Raw genomic sequence first — 20,893 nt, 5'->3', positions numbered from 1 at the left:
ATGGAGAACCTGGTTGACTGATAAGCACTGGCACCACCTGAGTGTGCAGTGATCAGTGGCTGAATGAATGGGAGGCAGGATCCATCCTGACACTGACCAGCTCTATTGTTTAAGCCTCATTGATTTTTCTCATGTGTAAGTCTTTTTTTCCCTTTTTTTTTCTTTTTTCTTGTTTTTGTTTTCTATGTAAACTGTGCCTGATGTGGGGCTCAAACTCATAACCCAGAGGTCAAGTATCCTACTGAATGAGGAAGCCAGGTGTCTCTTTTGTCATTTTTAAAGGTTTTTGGCTGATAACTCTTGAATTTAACTTGGTTATTTCAACATGTTGTAGGCATATTACATTATGCTAAATTACCAAGTAACTCCCCAAATTTTGGTAACATGTCACCACAGATTTACTCCCATGACCATGCTGGGGGACTCCTAAGATTAGGAGACTGAAATCCTTTATGTGGTCTTTCAGGAATGCAGAGACCCTCCACCATGGGCCTTCTCACTCCCTGGGATGTCCTGCACCTCTGACGCCATCAGCACAAGAGGAAAGATGACAAAGAAATACACAAAGAAGGGTTTTTCCAATCAGGTTTTGAAGGCCTAAGTATTCACTTTTATGCTCAATCTTTTATTTATTTTTTTTAGGATTTTATTTATTAGGGGGTAAAGAACACAAGCAGGAGGGGATGGGCAGAGGGAGGAGAGATGCTGAGGTGAGGAGGACAGGGTGTAGCTGATATAAACCAGTGGATGGAACAATTTAGGCCACATAGAGCAAGTCTCCATCAATTGGTAGTCCAGGAGTAATAACTATTCACAGATCCCTGTGCCCATGACCTGCCATCAGGGGAGAATTTACAGGGATTGCTTCAAGAACTCAGAGAACATTGAGTGGTGGGAAATTTTTTCATTGACGTGAAAAATGAATCGTGGTGATGATACTTTTTCTTCTTGGACCTACGCACCATCCCCAGAAGAAGATCCTGAACCACCTCAAGAGCAACATCTAGCTCTCTTGTGGTGCCTGCAGCAGCTTCAGAGCTTGAGTGGCATGGGTGGGAATAAGTTGTGCTGGTGATATGACTGTGGATACAGCAGAGGGGAGGCACCTACCTTAAGGAGCCTACTGCAAAGTTTTTAGTGACAATGAAGTGCTTGATTGAAACACTTAGGAGTCGACTACTATGGGGGACATTTATGGCTTAAAAGTGTTCAAGTAGTGAAGTGGGGTGGAATCCCAGGTGTGACAGCATGATCTGAGGATCCTGAGGATCACAAGAAGAACACCTGGGGCCCAGATGCTTCAGAGTTCCCAGACTCTGGAAAAATGGCTAAAAGCCATGAAGCTAGGTCCTGGCTTTCTGCTCTGTGTAGCCCTATACTCCGAATCACAGCATTGTTGGGCGTTCACTTTCTTGAGAGGGGTCCAACCAAAAAAAAAAAAAAAAATAGCATGTCAAGACCTCAAACACCTGGCAGGTATGGTGTGGTTCTGTGCCACAGGAATCTATAGAAATTGGAATCGGGGCCACCTGGGTGGCTCAGTTTTTTAAGTAAGTGCCTTCAGCTCAGGTCGTGACCCCAGAGTGTCTGGATCCAGTCCCACATCAGGTTCCCAGCTCCATGGGGTGTCTGCTTCTCTCACTGACCTTCTCCCATCTCATTCTCTCTCTCACTCCCACTCTCTCTCTCTCTCTCTCTCTCTCTCTCAAATAAATTGAATCTTTAAAAACAAAAGTATTGGATTTAGATAGGACTCAATCGCGTTCCTGAGATAAACATGCCTTGTCACTGGCAGCGTGAACACAGAGTTCTGACAGAAACCGAGAAGTTAGTGACTGGTGGATTGTTGTTTGTTTTTTTTTTTCCTGTGAGGGCTCACTGAAGAGCTGGGGTGCAAATTTTCAGCTCCTGGGTAGAGAGCAGGGTGCAGCGATATTCATCTCAGCCATTGGTGCTGCAAGCCTTCAGGGAGTAAAACTGCACCACATACTGGACTCCAGAGCTGCTTATCCGGAGGCCTGTCTCTGCTGCTTAGGAGAGCTGCATTTGCACTAGTTGGAGTCCACTTGAGGATCAGGGCAAGAGATCCCTTCCTTAGAAGACCATCACAAACAACTCACTCCTCTCAAGTTTACTGATAATAGAGAGCTGCAAAGCTTCAGAGCTTAGGGAAAACACTAAGTAGCACTCTTTGTATTTTTATTTTGTAGCCTTTTAATTTTTTTTCAGGTTTTTCTTATTTTCATCTCTTTTAAATAATTTCTATTAGACAGAGAGAGTGTTGGGGGGTATGTTTGGAAGAGGCAGAGAATCTTCAAACAGACTCCCTGCTGAGCACAGAGTCCAACTCTGGGCAGGATCCCAGGACCCAAAAGTAAAAGACCTGAGCTGAAACTCAACAACTGAGCCTCCCAGGGTACCCTCCAAGAGTAGCTTTAAATGAGAAGAAATTAAAATTAGATGAATCTTAAGTATGTAAGAATTAAAAGGAAGAGTAGGAGAAGGAAGAGAAACAGAATGACAAGAGCAGAGGAAGAGTAGTCCAGGAGTAATATGAATTTTATTAAAGTGTGGCATGATACAAAACTAGAAAGAAAGAAATTACTTTGTTAATAGTATCTTTGTGGTATGGCCAAATGTGTTTTGCTTTTATTCTACATACTTGAAAAAATGTCTTCCTATTTTTAAAGCATGCATGAATTATTTCAATTTTATCTTTAATATTGAAAGAAAATATGTTATATAATTTACTTTCTCAAACGTCTTATGGACTTCTGGCAGGAATTCTCCTCAACCACACTGCATTGCCAAGGGTCTTGGAGGTGATCCTTGACTGTGTTCTTGAACATGAACCAATAAGAGTAGGAATTCCTGTATTGTGTTTGTTTCTTTTATTGTCCTTCACACAATGATGAGTACTTATTAATTTAGTTATATACATATTAAATGTTTTTTTTTCTCTCTCACTTATCAACTCCAAAAGGGCAGTCACCTTTTCTGTTTTATTCACCAATATATAGTCAATTGCCTAGCACAATGACACATCAGGTAGGAACTCAATAAATACCTTGGAATGAATAAATATGTAAACCAAGAAAGTTAAATTGTATCAGAGTATGGAAGTATAACTGAAAATCTATAAATACAAAATAAAATTTGATTTATTGGAGCAAATGGTTGCAAATTTGCCATCACAAAATAGGCCATTTGTGTCCAGATATTTTTTTTTCTATTTACTACTCTTTCATTACTATTTTTCACTAATATTTGCTGTTCCCCAAACTGAAAAATAGCCATATCATGTGAGAAAAGAATAATTAATTGTTTTTGACGTAGTGTAAACACCAGAACAAGCACTAAGGTGAAGCAATTGATGCATCCGAGCACACGATGTCAGGAGATATTCATGCCTAGGTTTGCACAAGACTCACCCATGAACTTTCATGATCCTGCAAGTGAGTGGCCCTTCAATTTTGTACCCTAGGGGACTCCCTTGTCTCATTTTGGTATCTCTGTTAAGACTGACTGCCAAACCCACATAACAAAACTTCCAGATTGGTGACAACTATCTATTTCCTTTCCTCCAAACCCATACTGCTAATTGTGACCAAGCTTACTGGCTACACTAAACATTTTTTTTACCCAGCCTTAGCTGGTGTGTAATTGGATTTGTTACTCTTTTCTTCTTCATGACTTTGTGCAAGCCAGAGATTACAAATGAGGTGTTAAGTCTCCGTGCATAGACACCTTTCTTTGCCTTCAACATACTTAATGCTAACTACTTCCTAACATTTCAAATCATCAATTTTATAGGAAAATCCAGATGTACAATATCTCAAAAATGAAAAAAAAACATATTTTAGAAGATTTTCCTTTATTTATTTTAGAGAAGGAAGGAGATGATGTGCATGTGCATGAGTTGGAGGAGGGGCAGAGGCAGAGGGAGAGGAAGAGAAATCTAAACAGACCCCATGTTGAGCATGCAGCCCCACATAAGTCTTGATCTCAAACCCTGAGATCATGACCTGAGCCAAAACCAAGAGTTGGATGCTTAATCAACTGAGCCACCCAGGTGCCCCATAAAACACATAGTTTTAAAAGAAAATCTGACAAGGGTCTTTTAATACATGGCTCCAGTCAGCTGGAGCTTTCTTAACATTCAACTGAAATAAATGCCTTTCTTAGAAGCTGCCAATGGGCTTACCACAGATAAAATGTTTCTTCTCAGTTTTCAGTTAATTTCAGACATCCAAATTTTCCAATGATACCTAGCCTCATATATGAAAACTCTATTGACAGTGATATAGGGAGACCCCCCCTTTCTAGCAAATGTAGTTACTGCTCAACTCCAGAAAACACAAGATCCCAAACATTTCTACATTATGTTTATAGACACAAACTCGTTAGGCTAAGAAATGTCCCTTTCACATTCCAATCACCCATAGCACAGGTATTGTTCTTTTTATTTTATTTTTAAATTTTTTAGAAAAAATACTGTAGTATCATTAACATACTATGTTATATTAGGTTTCAGGTGTACAGTAGAGTGACTGATAATTCTGTATAGTACTTGATGCTTACATGATAAACATAGTCACCATCTGTGACCACACTGCATTGTTACAGTATTATTGAACATTTCTCTATGCTGTACTTTACATTTCTGTAACTTATGTATTTTGTAACTGAAAATTTTTACCTCTTATCCCCTTTATCTGTTTTTCCCATTCTCCTACCCATTGTCCCTTTGGCAATTACCAGTTTGTTCTCTATATGTAAGGGTTGTTTTTTGTTGATTTTCAGATTCCCACATAGACTGAAATCATTTTTTTTTAATAGTGCTGTCACTCCACTTAACACTTCTAATTCTTGTCTTGTCTTTTAAAATCTGTACCACAGGGGGATGAAGAAAGTACCAAACTGTGTATCCCATGTAATATATATATTATATATATATATATAGTATATATGATATATAATAAAAATATAATAAATATAAATATAAAAAACATAAAATATAAATATAATATATATTTATATTTATATTATATTATATTTTATATATATATTATATATATTATATATAATATATTATATTATATTTTATATTATATATATTATATAATATATATTATATTATATTTTATTATATATATTATTTATATATAATATACATATATTATATTTTATATATTATATTATATTATATTATATATTTATATATATTTATATTTATATTTATGTTTTTATATTATATTTATATTTTATATATATAAATATAAATATAAATATAAAATAAAATATAAAAATATAAAAATAAAAATAAATAAATAAAAAATATAATAAATATAAATAAATATATATGTGTGTGTGTGTGTGTGTGTGTGTGTGTGTGTGAGCACACACACAGTATACAGGATAGAGAAGTAGATTCTGTGAATAAGAAAGTGTTAAAATTGAGAGCTGAGGAGTTAAAAACTGAAATTCCAGAAGTGGATCCCTGGTTCAAATTTTAACATTACACATTCCTATCTTGCTGGCCAGGAGTCACACCTATAACGTCTTTCCTGAAGTATTCTTCAAGCCAACAATTCTTGCTCTCTCCAGATCATGCTTTTCTTATGTTTTTCACTGTGGATGGGCTGAGAGTTTTCTGAGTATTCAAAGTCTAATTCCTTTTTGCTTAACAATTGTTTAACAATTCCTTGTTAAAATCATCTCTAAGCTCTTGCACTCTACTATGAACTGTAACAAAAATCCAGATTGCACCCTTGACATTTTTTTTCTTAGAAATCTCCTCAGGTAATCATTCAAGCTCATCACAAATATATTCTTTTTTTTTCCAGAAACACTAAGCACAATTCAACCAAGTGTTTACCTCTTATAAAAAAGATCACCTTTCCTCCAGTTTCTAATAACATTCTTCATTCCCTTCAGAGACCACATGAGCATCACCTTTAAAGGTTCATACTTGTACTGACAGTCTCTACAAGTCAATGTAAGCTTTTCTAACATGTACCTTGTAACTCTTCCAGCCTTTCCCCATCCCACTTCCACAAAGTCACTTCCATATTTGCAGGTATTTGTTACAGCAGCTCCCTACTTTTCAATGCCAAAATCTCCATTAGGTTGCTAGGATCGTGTTAACAGAATGCCAGCCACCAGACTGGTTGGCTTAAACAAAAGAAATTTATTTTTTCAGAATTCTGGGAGCTGGAAATCTAAAATTAAGGTATCAGAAGACTTAGTTTTTCCTGAAGCTTCTCTTCCTGGCTTGGAGACTGGACCTTCTTGCTGTGTCCTCACATGGTCTTTCCCTACGCAGGTCCATTCTTGGTGTCTCTTCTCATTCTTATAAGGGCACCTGACTTATTGATTAGGATTGGATTAGGATTTAATTTAATTTAAGCTACTTAATTATGATTTAATTTAACCTAAATGTTTCTTTAAAGAATTTATTTTTTTAAGATTTTATTTTTATTAAGATATATTTGACAAAGAAAGATCACATTTAGGAAGAGAAACAGGAAGAGAGAGAGGAGAAGCAGGCAGCTTGCTGAGCAGAAACCCAGATGCAGGCTCAATCCCAGGACCCCAAGAAAAAAAAAAGTGTGTGTGTGTGTGTGTGTGTGTGTGTGTGTGTGTGTGCAAATATAGACATATATAGATAGATACATTGATATATAGATAAAGATATATATAACACATCTTTTTTATGCATTCATCTGTTGATGGACATCTAGGTTCTTTCCATAATTTGGCTATTGTGGAATTTACTGCTGTAAGCATTCGGGTGCACATGCCCCTCCAGATCACTACATTTCTGTCATTAGGATAAATATCCAGTAGTGGGATTGCTGGGTCATAGGGTAGCTCTGTTTTCAACTTTTTGAGGAAACTCCATACTATTTTCCAGAGTGGATGCCCTATCTTGAATTCCCACTAATAGTTTAGGAGGATTCCCTTTTCTCTACATCCTCACCAACACCTGTTGTTTCCTGACTGGTTGATGTTAGCCATTCTGACTGGTGTGTGGAGGTATCTCATTGTGGTATTGATTTGGATTTCTCTGGTCCTGAGTGATGTTGAGAACTTTTTCACGTGTCTGTTGGCCATTTGGAGGTCTTCTTTGCAGAAATACCTGTTCCGGTCTTCTGCCCATTTATTGAATGGAATATCTGTTCTTTGGGTGTTGAGTTTAATATGTTCTTTATAGATCTTGGAAACTAGTCCTTTATCTGATATGTAATTTGCAAATATCTTTTTCCATTCTGTTGGTCATCTTTTGGTTTTGTTGACTGCTTCATTTGCTGTGCAAAAGTTTTGGATCTTGATGAACACCCAATAGTTCATTTTTGCCCTTGTTTCCCTTGCCTTTGGCGATATTTCTAGGAAGAAGTTGTTGTGGATCAGGACAATCAGGTTGCTGCCTGTGTTCTTCTCAAGGATTTTGAGGGACTTTGTCTCACATTGAAGTCTTTCATCCATTTTGAGTCTACTTTTGTGTGTGATGTAAGGAAATGATCCAGTTTCATTATTCTGCATGTGGATGTCCAATTTTCCTAGCACCATTTATTGAAGAGACTTTTTTTTTTTCCCTATTGGACATTCATTCCTGCTTTGTCAAAGATTAGTTGACCAGAGACTTGAAAGTCCATTACTGGGCTCTCTACTCTCTTGCATTGATCTGTGTGTGTGTTTTTGTGCCTGTACCATACTATCTTGATGATGACAGCTTTGTAATAAAGCTTGAGGTCTGGAATTGTGATGCTGTCATCTTTGGTTTTCTTTTTCAACATTCCTCTGGCTATTTGGGGTCTTTTCTTGTTCCATATAAATTTTAGGATTATTTGTTCCATTTCTTTGAAAAAAAGTTGATTGTATTTTCATAGGGATTGCATTAAATGTGTAGATAGCTTCATGTAGCAAAGACATTTTCACAATATTTGTTCTTCCAAGCATGAACATAGAACATTTTTTCCATTTCTTTGTGCCTTCCCCAATTTCTTTCATGAGTACTGCATAAATACAGAGTACTGAGTATTTCTGGGTACAGATACTTTGTCTCTTTGGTTCGATTCATTCCTAGGTATCTTATCGTTCTGGTGCATCATAAGTGGGATTGACTCCTTACTTTCTCTTTCTTCCATCTTGTTGGTGTATAGAAATGGAACTGATTTTTGTGCATTGCTTTTATATCCTGACATTTTACTGAATTCCTGTATGAGTTCTAGCAGTTTTGGAGTGGAGTCTTTTGGGTTTTCCACATAAATTAACATGTCATCTGCAAAGAGTGAGAGTTAGACTATTTCTTTGCTGATTCAGATGCCTTTTATTTCTTTTTGTTGTCTGATTGGTGAGCTAAAACTTCCACAACATAATAAATAGAGGAAATGGACATGTGGAACAGGTGTGCAGAGGAAGCAGAGAAGACAAGTTAAGTTCACATATACTTTGCTGCTTTCCTATGTTTTTAATACCACTGCATAAGAATTTTTGATCTTTTAATTGAAAAGCACAGGCATGGTTTAGTGCTTGTGCTAGAAATAAAAATCATTATTAGAGCAAAAAGGAAGCACTCCAGGAAGCTGCCCACTTTTGAGGTGCAGATCTCATGACATGACTGATTTGAGTGGAGGAGTGAGGGGAAAGAAAGGGTCATCTTCCACTCCTGTTCCATGAGACCTGAGACAACCAGCTCCTCCCTCGACCCAGGTCTGTTGAACTCAGACTCTTCATCCCTGAAAACCTACAGTCTTCCCCTTCCCTTTGATTATTTCCCAGCACAGAGGACCTGATCCTGAAAGCTGACCTGCCTGTCACGCAGGTGAAATGATTCTGTGTGCTGACAGATCACCCCCTCATTACAGAGCAGCAAACAGGCTGCAGTACATTATGGATCTGACCCTTGGGCATTCTAGGGCTCAAGATCATCTTCCAGGACCTGAGAGGTACCCACACACCCACCGTGATGAGTCCCTCTTCCGTCCATCACCGTGACACCTGTGAATTCCTGCTAGTTCTATAGATTCTATCACTGCTCATCAGAGAAGCCAGCCTGAGCCTTGGAGGTGCTGGAAATTACCTATTTCTGAGAGCTTCCGTCAGCCATGAGGCCAACAAGAGAGCTGTCTCTTGGCTCCCCCATGAACACTGCTCTCTCCCAAGTCAGCTAATGTAGTGCCAGTTATTTCCTTCCTGAATTGTGTGGACTTGCATGCTTTTTGTTGAATAACCATTACACTTAATGTTGGAGGTTTACTATTTTTTAAGTGTAAAATCAGTTAATTAACATAAGCTGTCTATATTAAGCAATATTTAATTCCAGTTGTTTTAAAAATATGTTTACATAAAATAAAAAGCATTGCAATCCAAGAAAGCTATTGAATTATTATGAAACAATTACCCTAGGGACTACCACTGAGGTCATTCTCCCTCTCACAGAACCTTAGCATTGCAAAGTCATCATAGATTACCTGTTAACCATCTGTCCTTACATTCTTTCAAGGCATTTCTTGTCCTGTGTCTGGTCATCCCTCTTCAAAGGGTCATGGGAAAAATATAGCCTGAGTTCTTGCATAATGACTTGAATGCCAAGACTTGTATTCTGTATAAATCAGGTTTTCTAGCTATAAAATCCATGGTTCACAGTGACTTCCCTTCAGTGTGTCTCAATACATCACTCAATTTTCTTGTGCTACAAAATATGGCATTCAGAAATGTGTATGACATTCTCATTTCTTTTCCTTTATATGTCATCTGCTCCTTTTCCCCTAGATGCCCACGGATTTCCTTTTTTCTTTACATTTTAATTAAATTTTGCATTTCAATTTTAATTTCATTTTTCTCTCAATAATTTTACTAAACCTGCCATTTGTCATTCTGAGTCAGTATTCAGGGTACTCTGTTAATAAACAGTTTGAAAGGATTTATTGCATTTCCAAAAAAATTCTGTATTATGACTTTTATCGTTTTTGTGTCTTTGCTTTGGTTTTCCCAGAGGCATTCCAAATATTCATTTCCTGTCTGTAACTTCACATTTTGATATTTTCTCTCAAATCTTGTAGTCTCTTTCTTGGTTTCTTTTTTAGCAGTTTTCCCTTCTCACCTCCCATTCTCATACAGCACTGTCTGCTGCCTTGCATTTACTACTTTACATTTCACTGAGGAAGTGATGTTTCAATACACTGCTGCTTCTTCCCTGAGGCCTGTACTTTCCTCACTGAGTTTTTCTCACTCTAATTTATGGTGTCATTCAATATTCTGTTTCATTTCCCTAATGCCTTTTGCTTCATTTTGGAAAAAAGCACATGAAAATAGATAAAGTTTATCATGAATTAATGCCTTCATTTTCTTCAGTAGAGGTATTCTGAAGGTACTCCCTTTTCCTCTTACAGCCCTCTGCCTGGGAGTCCATAGCACTATTTTTCTCTCACTACTTTTCTTGGATATGTGAAAGCAGTACGTCTTAAGCAGATCTCTAGCCTCACAGAGCTCTCTCTCTCCTGTTGTTGCTCTGAAATGCTCAAATCCATGGCTGCTTGGTTCTGGAGATTTTCTAGCTGTATCCCTCTACCCCTCATTCATTGGGGTCTGCTCTCTCGCTACTTCTACTGCAACTGTTCTTCACCATTTTGGTTACATTCTTTAATGTTGTGAGCAGCCTATATAACTTAGAAGGGACAACTGCCTTCATCTTCCCCAAGTCTATAACCACTATTTTACATGGTTATCTATTTTCAGATTCATTTAACATTAAAGTGATTGTCATATATATATATATATATATATATATATATATATATATTTGAGTGTGTGTGTGTGTGTGTGTTTTAATTATTTCATTTTAGATTTCTTCTAGGCTTATTTTTAATAAGTAATTTATTCTTATACACATTAATTTTTAGTTTTTTTAAATTTATTCTAGTCGTGGATTTCCTTTGCTTTTTGTTTTTTATATTTAAGCCTTTTGATTTTAGAGTTGTCAATTACATTTCATTTATTTTATTTTAAAAGGTAGAGTAGATCAACTGATCTAGTTACTACAATCTTCTCTGCTAGGTTGAAAAAAAAAAAAAAAGAGGGGGGAAGATCCCGGGACAAAGAAACTTACGCTTTTAGTCAATCTTCCCTGTCATCCTGAGTCAGGAGGTAGATGCCCCATGATATGGGTAAAGGTGGTGGTAGATTCGGGTCATCTTACCTTTCCAAATTGAGCATTAGATACTTTGCATTTCAGACCAGGGAAAAGACAGGTGGGGTTCTAGTATTTCCAGTGCACCATCCAAGGGAGAGCCTCCTCCAGAGTAGGGCCTCAGTGGTAGAAAGAACCCAATCTCTTTGCCACACTTGCCAGGAGTTCCCCTTGACAACAGGCAGCTGGGGTCAAGGATGAGAAAGACTGTCATCCTGCCTCTCCCAAGAGGATGCTGTAACCCTTGAACTGGGAGACAAAGATCCCTGTGTCCTTGGTTGCAGCCATCTGGAGTGGACTTTGTTTCATACTGAGCTGGGGATGGGGAAGGGAGGAAGAAGATTGTGGTTCAAGTGTCACAGACTCCTACTTTTCTTACTAACTAGGTTTCCTTGAATACATTTTCTTCATTTGCTATATGTACATAGGACCACTTGTGGACCCTCTCATTTTTAAAGGTTATCTTCACCACTTTCACTGGAAAGTTGGCAAAGAGACCCATGATGGAAATAATAGTCCTAGCTGGTAGTTTTGAGATCGTATGCTATTCAGTAAATGAAAGTGAATACAATTGCAATGAGTAGAGATATTCAAAAACTAACAGACACAAGGAAATGATTAGAGGTCTATGAAAAGTTTGGCATTTACAAAGTCTGAATTTTTTGTCCATTTCTGCTTTCTCCTATATCTTCTGCTTATTTCTTGAGCTTTATTTCCTTTCATGTTTTTTTTTTTTTTGACCATATGCTGGTTTTTATTCTTGGCAAAACTAACAACAGTAATATCCTTATACCACGAATGACTGTACCCTCCTTTAGAGCAGCTCAGCATTTGTGTCTCCCATGAGGCTGGAGCCTTACCACTCACAGACAACCTCAAACCACATTCATAGCTTGATGTTGGTTGACAGATCCCTAGCTAGTCAGACTGCAAGGGCACATCAGCCTGTTCCTTTGCTGTCTCCTTTCCACTCCTTCCCTGCAGGCTCCTGAGTTTGAGGAGAACTGTGTGTCTTATCTTGTCAGGATCCTTGGGGTCCCAGAGAAATACATGCAGAATTCCCCATAAATTTCTTGTGATGGTTAATTTTGTATATTGACTTGGTTTATCTCGTTGTGTCCATATATTTTGTCCAGCATTATTCCCAGGTATTTCTGTGAGAGAGTCTTTTTTGGATGTGATTAATCCAACAATGGAAGGAGCTCCTCAGGATATGAATGAAGAGAGAATGTGAGGCAGTCGCTCAGGCTTTTGTCTCTGGATTTTGTGTCAAGGATGGCCGTGGGATGTTGGGGTGGCCTCTTGGGCCATGGTCGAGGCTCCCTCTCTGGGGATTTTCTCCAGCTCCCAATAGTTTGGTGTCCTTCTGCGGGAAGGGAGGAGTCCTGTTTCTGCCTCAGTTGTCACTGGAAAAGAGGGATTCCAGAGCAGAGTCCTGGGTATGGGCGACTGTACAACCTGCCCTCTGGTTAGGATTGGGGGCCTCGGGGAACAGCAAGCCCCACATGCGGGCACTTGGTCCAGCAACAGAGAGGCCTTACTTGAACACGGGGCTCATACTGAGGGTCACAATGCGTGTTTGTGCCCAAGGCGGCCCTCCAGCATAAGCGGGGCTTCATGCACCATGCAGGTTTCTTTTACCCTGATGGTTGGACACTATGCCAACAGCAAGGTCCCTGCCTTGGGGAAAGAGGAGTTCTGGTTTGTGCTTCAGGTTGCCCCCGTGCAGGGATTAGATATAATGTCGAGGTTGAGATGCCTGAAAACCCAGGTTGGGAAGAGTTGACAGGCTAAGGCCATGGCTGGTCCAATGTGCTGGGTGTGAGGCCAGCTGTCTGGGTACCTGTTGGGAGGTCAGGGCTCAGGCTGTGTCAGAGAGAGCATTAGTGCCCAGGGCAGCCTATATAATTGGGGTGTGTTGAGGGCCATGCAGGTTGATCCTCATCTCAGGTTTCAGGGCAGCCCTATAGGCAACGTTTTTCTTCTGGTGGGCAGGCAAAGTGCTGCATTGTGGCTCCAGAATTCCCAATCTGGAGGGCTTTGTGGGCCAGGAGTGTGAGGACAGAAGTCTGAAAACACAAGCTAGGTTTAGGTTTTGGGCCCAGGGCAAGGCCGGCTCACTCTGTAGTGGCTGAATCGAGATTTCCTGCATCTGAAGTCAGGGCGAGGATCAGATTTTGGCTTACGCTGGAGTTTGTATCCCTGATGGCTGACGAATGGAGGGGTGGTCTCAAGAGGCCATGGAGTTTTGCCCTAGCTGGGACTTGTGAGCTGCTCCAAACAGCAAAGTGTCCTTCTACGGGACAGTTGAATGGCTCCAGGGTCCCCCATATGGCAAGATTGGATAGAAGATCTCTTTGCATGGACTCCTGCAAAGACGATCCCGGGTTACCATTGCAACAATGTAGCATGGCATGTTCAATTTGCTGGCTCTGGGGTGACGTGCCAAAGGGGTTGAGTTGACAGGGTGTCTCATGCTGATGGGTCACAATGCTGGTTTGTGACTAGGCAGACGTTAGTATGTGGAGGTGGCTCAGGGACCATGCAGGATACTCCTAAACTGGAGGGTTTGACACAGCTCCCAAGAGCAAGGTTTTTTTCTGGCGACAGGAGGGCTTATGTTGTGTGGCTCAGGGACCACATTTTGGACAATAAGTTGGTATTACAGAACAGGCTTCCGGGGACAGATGCTTGTAAACCTAAGCTAGGGTTCCGCTGAGATCCTAGGGGCATGGCAGGTTCAATCTTCTGACTCAGGGCCGTTGACCTGGATGTCTAACGGTAGGTAGGTACTAAGAGTGTGCCAGACTGCGAATTTTTCTACAGAGCAGCCTACAAAAATGAGGTGGGCTCAGGGGCCTTGCAGTTTTCTCCTAATCTGGAAGGTTTCAGCAACTGTGACAGGCAGAGTTTTCTTCTGGAGGGCTGGCCCAGTCCTGGCGTGTGGCCTCCATCCTGGAGGACCTGTGGGCCAGGGCATTGGAGAGAGAAGTCTGCAAACACAAATTCGGATTAGGGTTAGGGGCGAGGTGATGGCAGGTGTGATCTGCAGACACTGAGGGCAGCGCATCGGGATTTGAAATTCGGTGGGCAGGGGTTGGTAGCACAGGCTTTTATGTCTGGATTGTGGTTCAAGGATGGGCATGGTATAGAGGGTTGGGCTCATGGGGCCATAGGAGATTCTTTCTCTCTGGGATTCTTTCCGGCTCCCAAGGGTTTGATGACTTTCATGGGGAAGGGAGGACTGCTGTTTTCAGTCTCATGGATCCTGCCTAAACAGGGATTCCAGAGACGGGTTCTGGGTCCGGGTGCCTGGATATCCCCATTGAGGGTTAGGATTTGGGCCTAGGGGCATGGCAGGCCGGGTGCTGTCTCCCAGTCCAGCTCCTGTGGGGGCTTGTTTGAAAGCGGGCCCAGGCAGAGGGTCACAATGCCTTTTTGTGCCCAGGGCGGCCCTCATGTGTGGGCGTGGTCTCATGGGCCATGTAGCTGGCTCCCACTCTGAGGGTTGGACACCAATCCCAAAAGCAAGGGTTCTTGCCATGGGGAAGGAGGAGTACCCTTTTGTGTTTTAGGTTCCCCACAGACAGAAATTTGAGCTACAGCCTGGGGACAGATGCCTGAATACCCAGGTTGGATAGAAACGACAACCTTGGGCCATGGAAGGTCCCACCTGCAGGATATGGGACCCGCTATCTGGGTGGCTGACCAGAGGTCGAGGGTCAGGCTGTGTAAGAAAGAGCATTAGAGCACAGGGCATCCTATGATATTGGGGTGCCACCCAGGGCCATGCAGATTGATCCTCAGGTGGGGATTCTGGGGAGGCCCATGGGGCACTTATTCTTTCTGGTGGGCAGGCAGAAGGCTGTGTCACGGCTGCAGAATTCCCAGGCTGGAGGTCTTGCAGGCCAGGACTGTGAGGCCAGACGTCTGAAAACACTAGCTACAGTTCAGTTCAGTCCTCAGCACATGGCAGTTCCAATGTGCAACAGATGATTCGAGATCTCCAGCCCCTGAGTAAGGGCGAGGGTCAGGTGTTCGCTCATGCTAGAGATTTTGTCCAACATGGCCAAGGAATGGAGTGGTACCTGATGAGGCCATGGAGGTTTTCCCACTCTATGGCTTTGTCAGCTGCTCCAAACAGCAATGTGTCCTTCTGCGGGACAGGGGGAGTCCGGTTATATGGCTCCCGGGTCCCCCATATTGAAAGATCGGATAGCAGAGCTCTTCACATGGATGACTGGAAAGCCCACCCCGGGTTACCATTGCAACCAAGTAACATGCCAAATTCGATCTGCTGGCTCTGGGACGAAGTTCTAAGGGGGCTGAGTTGACGGGGTGTCTCATGCTGACAGGTACAATGCTGGCCATTGTCCAGGGAGACCTTAGAATGTGGTGGTGTCTCAGGGGACATTCAGGATTCTCCTGCACTGAGGGTTTGACACAGTTCCCAAGAGGAACGTTTCCTTCTGGTGACAAAGGGGTTCTGCTGTGTGGCTCAGGGAGCACATGTTGGACCATATGGTGGTGTACCAGAACAGGGCTCTGGGGAGAGATGCCTGAATACCTAAGCTAGGGATCCAATGAGGTCCTAGGAGCATGTCAGGTTCAATCTTCTGACTCAGGGCTATTTACCTGGGTGTCTGCCTGGAGGTGGTGCTTAGGGTGTGTCAGGCGGTGCATTTTTCTCCAGAATGGCCTACAAAATTGCAGTGGGCTCAGGGGTCTTGCTGATTTCTCCTAATCTTGAGGTTTTGGTCAAGTGTGATGGGAAGAGTATTTTTCTGGATGGCAGATCCAGTCCTGTGGTATGGCTTCGGAGGCCCCATCCCAGAGGGCATGGTGACCAGGGCTTTGGAGACCGAAGTCTGCAAACACAAACTCGGATTAGGGTTAGGGGTGAGGTGATGGCCAACGCGATCCACAGAAGTTGAAGGCAGCTCTTCCGGATTTGAAATTAGGGCGAATGGAAGGTGAGAGCTCAGGCTTTTCTATCTGGAATGTGTCTCTAGGATGGCCACGGAATGGAGGGGTGTCCTCATGGGGCTGTGGGAGATTCCTCCTCTCTGGGGATTCTGCCAAGCTCCCAAGAGTTTGATGTCTTTCTGGGGGAAGGGAAGAGTGCTGTTTTCCCTCTCAGGGGTCCTTCCCATACAGGGATTCCAGAGAGGGGTTCTGGGTCTGGGCGCCTGGAGAATCCCATCAGGGTTAGGATTTGAGCCTAGGGGCATAGCAGGGCTGGTATGCGGGCTCTTGGTCCAGCTCCCGAGGTGGCTTGTTTGAAAACGAGCTCAGGCTGAGGGTCACAATGCCTGTTAGTGCCCCGGGTGGCTCTCTTGAGTGGGCGTGGTCTCATGGGCCATGCACCTGGCTCCCACTCTGAGGGTTGGACACCCATCCCAGCAGCCAGGTTTTCTGCCATGTGGAAGGAGGAGTAATCTTTTGTGCTTCAGGTTCCCCCATAGGCAGGGATTTGAGGTACGGTCTGGGGACAAATGCCTGAATACCCAGGTTGGGTAGAGATGACGGCCTTGGGCCATGGCAGTTCCCACCTCTAGGATATAGGTCCCGCTATCTGGGTGGCTGACAGGAGGTCGAGGATTAGGCTGTATAAGAAAGAGCATTAGTGCACAGGGTGGTGTATGATATTGGGGTACCATCAAGGGCCATGCAGTTTGATCCTCATACGGGGATTCTGGGTCGGCCCATGGGGCACTTATTCTCTCTGGTGGGCAGGGAGAAGGCAGTATTGCAGCTGCAGAATTCCCAGTCTGGAGGTCTTGCAGGCCAGGACAGTGAAGCAAGATGTCTGAAAACACTAGCTACGATTCAGTTCAGTGCCAAGCACACGGCAGTTCCAATGTGCAGCGGCTGATTCGAGATCTCCAGCCCCTGAGAAAGGGCGAGTTTCAGATCTTCACTCACGATGGAGTTTGTGTTCATAATGGCCAATGAATGGAGGGATGGCCTGATGAGGCCATGGAGGATTTCCAATCTGGGGCTTGTGAGCTGCTCCAAAGAGCAAGGTGTCCTTCTGTCCAGTGGGTGTCTGGTTATATAGCTCCAGGGTCGCCCATATGGAAAGACTGGATTGCAGAGCTCTCCACATGAATGCATGGAAAGCCCACCCTGGGTTTCCATTGCAAACAAGGAACATGGCTGGTTCGATCTGCTGGCTCTGGGGCAAAGTTCCAAGGGTGCTGAGTTGACAGGGTGTCTCATGCTGATGAGTCACAATGCTGGTCTGTGTCCATGGACACCTTAGTGTCGTGTGGCTGTGGCTCAGGGGCCATGCAGGATTTTCTGAACCTGAGGGTTTGACCCAGTTCCCAAGAGCAAGGTTTCCGTCTGGGGACAGGAGGGGTTCTGCTGTGGCTCAGGGACCACATGTCAGACCATATGTTGGTTTTCCAGAACAGTCATTTGAGGACAGATGCCTGAAAACCTAAGCTATGGATCCAACGAGGTCCTAGGATCATGTCAGATTCAATCTTCTGACTCAGGCCATTGACCTGGGTGTCTGCCTGGAGGTAGGTGCTCAGGGTTAGTCAGACTGCACATTTTTCTCCAGAGCAGCCTACGAAATTGGGATGGGCTCAGGGGCCTTGCAGGTTTCTCCTACTCTGGAGGTTTTGGGCAACTGGGACAGGCAGTTTTCTTCAGGAAGTCAGGCCCAGTCCTGAGGTGTGGCTCTGGAGGCCCACCCTGGAGAGCATGTGGGCCAGGGCTGTGGAGACGGAAACCTGCAAAAACAAACTTACATTAGGGTTAGGGGCGAGGTGATGGCAAGCGCGATCTGCAGACCCTGAGGGCAGTTCCTCAGGATTTGAAATTCGGGCGGCTGGGAGGCAGTAACACAGGTTTTCCTGTCTGGATTGTGTGTCTAAGATGGCCATGGAATGGCGGGGTGGCCTCATGGGGCTGTGGGAGATTCTTCCTCTCTAGTGATGCTGCCCGGCTCACAGGAGTTATTTGTCTTTCTGGTGGAAGGGTAGAGTGTTGTTTTCCATCTCAGGGATCCTGCCAAAATAAGGATTCCAGAGATGGGTTCTGGCTCCTGGCACCTGGATAACCCGATCCAGGGTCAGGATTTGGGCCTCGGGCATGGCAGGCCCTGTATGTGGGCTCCTGGTCCAGTTCCCGAAGGGGTCTCTTTGAAAGTGGGCTCAGGCTAAGGGTCACAATGCTTGTTTGTGCACAGTGAGGCCCTCATGGGTGGTGTGGTCTCATGGGCCATGCAGCTGGCTCCCACTCTGAGGGTTGGACAACCATCCCAGCAGCCAGGTTTCCTACCATGGGGAAGGAGGAGTACCCTTTTGTTCCTTAGGTTCCCCTATAGGCTGGGATTTGAGATACAGTCTGGGGACAATTGATTGAATACCCAGGTTGGTTAAAGATGCCGGCCTCGGGCCACAGCAGGTCCCACCTGTAGGATATGGGGCCCGCTTAATGGCTAACGGAGGTTGGTTCTCAGGCTGTGTCAGACAGAGCATGAGTGCACAGGGCAGTCTATGATATTGGCAGGCTGTCGAGGGCCATGCAGGTTGAGCCTCAGGTGGGGATTCTGGGCAGACCCATATGGCACTTTCTTTCTGGTGTGCAGGCAGAAGGCTGCATTGTGCCTCCAGAATTCCCAATCTGGAGGGCTTATGGGCCAAGAGTGTGAGGACGGAAGTTTGAACACACAAGTGACGGGTCAGTTCGGTGCCGAGTGCATGGCAGTTCCAATGTGCAGTGGCTGTATCGAGATCTCCAGCCTTGGGTAAGGGCGAGTGTCAGATAGTCACTCATGCTGGAGTTTGTGTCCATCATGGCCAACAAATGGAGGGGTGGCCTCTTGAGGCCATGGAATGTTTTCCCCCTCTGGGGCTTGTGAGCTGCTCCATACAAATGTTGTACTTCTGTGTCAGTGGGAGTCCATTTGGATGGCTCCAGGGTACCCCATATGCATAGATTGGATAGAAGAGCTCTTTGCATGTATAACTGGAAAGCCTACCCCTGTTACTATTGCAAATGAGGAACATGGCAGGTTCAACCTGCTGGCTCTGGGGCAAAGTGCCAAGAATGGTGAGATGACAGGGTGTCTCAGGTCGATGGGTCACAATGCTAGTCTGAGTCCAGGGAGACCTTAGAATGTGACAGTGTCTCAGGGTCCATGCAGTATTCTCCTACCCTGAGGTTTTGACACAGATCCTAAGAGCAAGGTTTCCTTCTGGGGACAGGACAGGTTCTGTTGTGTGGCTCAGGGACCACATGTTGGACCATATGTTGGTCTTCCAGAGCAGGCCTCTGGGGACAGATTCTTGAAAACTTACGCTAGGATTCTGATGAGGTCCTAGGGGCATGGCAGTTTCAATATTCTGACTCAGGGCCATTGACCTGGGTGTCTGCCTGGAGGTAGGTGCTCAGGGTTAGTCAGACTGAGCATTTTTCTCCTGAGCAGCTGACGAAAATGGGGTGGGCTCAGAAACCTTGCAGGTTTCTCCTAATCTGGAGGTTTTGGGCATCTGTAACGGGAAGAGTTTTCTGCGGGAGGTCAGGCCCAATCCTACTGTGTGGCTCCAGAGGCCCCATCCTGGAGGGCATGTGGGCCAGGGCTCTTAAGATAGAAGTATGCATGGGCGCCTGGGTGGCTCCGTGGGTTAAGGCCCCTGCCTTGGGCTCGGGTCGTGATCCCAGGGTTCTGGGATCAAGCCTCGCATTGGTCTCTCTGCTTGGCGGAGAGTCTGCTTCTTTCTCTCTCTCTGCCTGCTTCTCTGCCTACTTGTGGTCTCTGTCTTTCAAAATAAGTAAAGAATCTTAATAAAAAAAGACAGAAGTCTGCAAACACAAACTCGTATTAGGGTTAGGGTCGAGGTGATGACAGGCGCAATCTGTAGACTCTGAGGGCAGGGCCTCGTGAATTGAAATTAGTGCCGCTGGGAGGCAGTAGGGTAGACTCTTATGTCTGGGTTTTGTGTCTTTGCTGGCCACAGAATGGAGGGTTGGCCTCATGGGGTCGTGGGCGTTTCTTCCTCTCTAGAGATTCTGCCCAGCTCCCAAGAGTTTGGTGTCTTTCAGGGGGAAGGGAAGAGTGATGTTTTCTATCTCAGGGATCCCACCAAAACAGGGATTGCAGAGATGGGTTCTGGGTCTGGGTGCCTGGAGAATCCCATAGAGGGTTAGGATATGGGCCTAGGGGCATGGCAGGCCCGATATGAGGGCTCCTGGTCCAGCTACCGAGGGGCCTTCTTTCAATGTTGGCTCAGACTGAGTGAGGGTCACAATGCCTGTTTGTGCCCAGGGCGGCCCTCATGAGTGGGTGTGGTCTCATGGGCCATGCAGCTGGCTCCCACTCCGAGGGTTGGACAGCCATCCTTCCAGCCAAGATTCCTTCCATGAGGAAGGAGAGGTACCCTTTTGTGCTTCAGGTTCCCCCAAGGCAGGGGTTTGAGCTAAGGTCTGGGGACAGATGCCCGAATACCCAGGTTCGTTTCAGATGCTGGACTCTGGCCATGGCAGGTCCCACAGGCATGATATGGGGCCCTCTACCTGGGTGGTTGACAGGAGGTCAGGACTCAGGCTGTGTCAGACAGAGCATTAATGCACAGGGCGGCCTAAGATATTGGGGTGCCTTCGAGGGCCAGGCAGGTTGATCTTCATGTGGGGCGTCTAGGCACACCCATGTGGCACTTCTACTTTCTGGTGGGCAGGAGAAGG

The sequence above is a fragment of the Lutra lutra genome, unplaced genomic scaffold, assembly GCF_902655055.1.
Source record: "Lutra lutra unplaced genomic scaffold, mLutLut1.2, whole genome shotgun sequence".
Taxonomy (NCBI): Eukaryota; Metazoa; Chordata; class Mammalia; order Carnivora; family Mustelidae; genus Lutra; species Lutra lutra.
Note: the sequence above shows the minus strand (reverse complement) of the source record.